We start from the raw sequence: 3,435 nt of genomic DNA on the forward strand, positions 1-3,435 counted from the left end.
CTGGTTTTTGGAACATGGTATATAGTTTTCTTGCTGGTTCAAGATGGTCTACCAGCCTAGCCAGGTCTTCACCAGCTGGTAGTGCAGCTGGTCAACCACCTAAACCAGCTTGAACCAACAAATGACCAGCTAACCAGCTGCTGATACTACACAAAGCTGGTTATAGCTGGATGTTTGTTACAAAAAGCAGCAACATTACCATGATGCTTCAGATTAACAAAACACATTTGAAAAATGGCTGTGCAATGGAAAACATGCTAGGTTTTGACACGTTTTTTTTTCAAGTTGGATTTAACCTAAATGCTGCATTTTTGCATGAAATTATGTAAAAGACAAGACGCAAGCAGTCAAACTCATCTTGTCACAAGTTTACATAGAAAAACAGTGCAGCAGAATACAAAATGCGTTCAGTGTGAACGGCACTGCAAATATTTTTTCTTATGGTTATTATGAATGACTTTTTAACATACCTTTGTTTATTTTATCAAATTTCAAATGGCTTTTATGTGTAGATTTTCTTGTTTTACCCATGTCAAGACTTTTAATCTTTAAACATTTTAAACTATGATTGTTTTTAAAAAAACTGGAAAAAACTCAATATATATTTTGATTTAAATTAAAAAAAAAAAAAAATCATTTCCACAGTAATTTCCACTGCAGTTTTGGCCCTAGTAAAGTTTTTAGGGTACTTGGTTAATATGAAGTCTCAGTGAAGAGAATGACTGAGGTGAAATATGAATTGTGAAATAAAACCATTGTAAATATCACTTGTGAATCTAACATTTATATTATGCATGATTTCCAATGAAGCTATAGTTTTTAAAAAATATGCAAAAAAAATTGAAACTTTTATTAAATTGTGTGTATTTAGGAAACATAAAATTTTAGCTTTAACAAGACAAAAGGTCTTGGCCATTTTATTTCAAAATAAAAAATTCCAATACATAATTTCATATAAATAGAACTGTCATGTGATCCATGTACAATACATTCAATGTTGAACAATGTTCACTGACAGATTAAAGTAGGGAATTTCTTTGTTTGGAAAAAAAAGAGTTAAAGAAACACCAATACATCATGACACTGAATGATCATATTAATTTAACATGGCACATACTATATGATACCAAAAAAAAAGAAAAAAGAAAAACATGGCATTGGCTCAGTACTTTTTTTAAGTGAGGTTAAGGATACAAGATCCTTGTGGCTCCATATGGATGAGTGCATGCCTTCAGAGACCCCTCTGTGAAGTGTCTGCACGGAGAGCTAATTGTTGACATTGGGTAATTGTGCCCTGAAGGTCTGTCGTGTTTTATTTAGTTTTGTGATGAGCAACCACGGCAGGCCCCTCAGGCTGCGCAGAGCAGAATGGAGACAAATAGCAAAAGAGAGACGGAGAAAGACAACGTAGGGATAATTCCTTAAACTTTTATTGCTTCGGTGGCACCACGATCAACTCAGCAAGAGTTTAATGTAATTATCCAGTGAGCGTAATGTTAACACACTCATCGACTTTTTGTTTGTTTGTAAGACATCTGCGTGGCAGTGCCACTGACCCCATGACAGAGCTCAATCTCTCCTTCCGTATCCGTCGTTCGCTTCTCAAAATTCATCCGCCTTGTTTATGTATTCATTTATTCATGCCCGTGTAGTGAGATGTTAGCCGCCGTTGGCCTGTAGGTAAAGCTCGTAAATTTCTTGCCATTGATTTGTAGTAGATATGGATTTCCTATCTCTCTCTCTCAAGTGGTGAGGTGAAATAAGCTTTGTTTGGTGGGCCGGCCTTGAGTAAATCTGCCTGTGACATTTTGATAGCTGAGATGTACTGGTAAAAAAGCAGATATCATTAGAGAGGGGGCCGGATTAAAAGCTGTCACTCAAACGCTCCGTTATCAAACCAAACGAGAGCATCGCGCTCAGAACGGATGCGCGAAGAGAAGCTCAGTTATCTGCACAGATAACTTGAAGACAAAGAGAAACAGCGAGGGACGGACTCGTGGGCTAGTCAGTCCGAGAGTCTTTCAGTAAACAGCGAGTCGTAAATATTTCAGCCGTCACGGCAAAGTGTCGACAGCTGTTCCCATCTGCATGTTAATGAAGGCAGAGGCGAGGGACCCCGGCTCAATGGGTCCCTTCAGCTCCCACACTCTCTCTCACGCACACACACACACTCCCACACCCAAACTCTCTCTCTCTCTCTCGAGGTCCACCACGGCTCTCTATCACTGGATGGGCATTGTACCCCCAGAGCACCCTCAGTCCCACGTACCTACAAACACACTCGTGCGCTTGTTTCTCTAGAGCAGCCGTGAGGTCAGTAGGCTATAGAGACAGAGAGAAAGAGAGACACAAAGAATGGAATGGATCACAGGTGTGGTTGAGTATGAGGTCAAGTCAAGGTGAGTTAAAGATACACAACATTCCTTATTACACTCAAAAATATAAATTTTTTAAAAAGATTTATGTATTTGAAATGCATATACAATTTGGATTACACATTCTAACATAAATGTTATGCATATTTGTCAGTCATACTTAAATTAAACAGGTAAGATTTCTGTAATAAAAAAACTGAATGTGTTTTAAATAAAAACAATTATATATATTTATCATCAATAAATTATTTTGTTTTCAAACTCATGCATTTTAACTAATTAAACATTGCTTCATCCACAGCTAGCCATTTCTGAACTATGTTTGGTCATGCTAACTGAATAAATTTAATAGTTTTAATCCATTTAATCGAACAGGTCTATGCTATATTTAAGCATTTAAATGAATGCATCTTGAAAATATGAGCATTTAAATGAAATTAAATACATGCAAATATTTATTAATAATATATGCTATGATTGCAGAAATCTTACATGTTTCTTAGCTGGAAGAGGAAATGTTATTTTGAATTTATTTTAGTTACTGAAATGTGGAAAAATAAATAAATAAATATTTGAACCTCCTTGAACGTAGATGGCAGTAAATTCCATCCCATAACATGCATTCTTATTTGTTCTTATTTAAATTTTTTCTTCTAAACATAAAAATGTGTTTAAAAGTTTTTGAAGAAATAATATAATATAATATAATATAATATAATATAATATAATATAATATAATATAATATAATATAATATAATATAATATAATATAATATAATATAATATAATATAATATAATATAATATAATATAATATAATATAATATAATATAATATAATATAATATAATATAATATAATATAATATAATATAATATAATATAATATAATATAATATAATATAATATAATATAATATAATATAATATAATATAATATAATATAATATAATATAATATAATATAATATAATATAATATAATATAATATAATATAATATAATATAATATAATATAATATAATATAATATAATATAATATAATATAATATAATATAATATAATA

At 32.1% G+C, this 3,435-nt stretch overlaps 1 protein-coding gene across 1 annotated transcript in view; it reads left to right on the forward strand.

Annotated features, from left to right (window-relative positions):
- The first annotated feature begins 2,340 nt into the window (after window positions 1–2,340).
- Window positions 2,341–3,435, forward strand: part of LOC107588473 (brain-specific angiogenesis inhibitor 1-like) — a 70,956-nt gene continuing 69,861 nt past the window's right edge. Inside the window, exon 1 of the mRNA XM_016276574.1 lies at window positions 2,341–2,399. The gene's annotated coding sequence lies outside the window, so the exon portion shown is untranslated. The remainder of the gene's footprint in view (window positions 2,400–3,435) is intronic.

Source organism: Sinocyclocheilus grahami, unplaced genomic scaffold (assembly GCF_001515645.1).
Source record: "Sinocyclocheilus grahami isolate Dianchi unplaced genomic scaffold, SAMN03320097.WGS_v1.1 scaffold104.1, whole genome shotgun sequence".
Classification (NCBI taxonomy): Eukaryota; Metazoa; Chordata; class Actinopteri; order Cypriniformes; family Cyprinidae; genus Sinocyclocheilus; species Sinocyclocheilus grahami.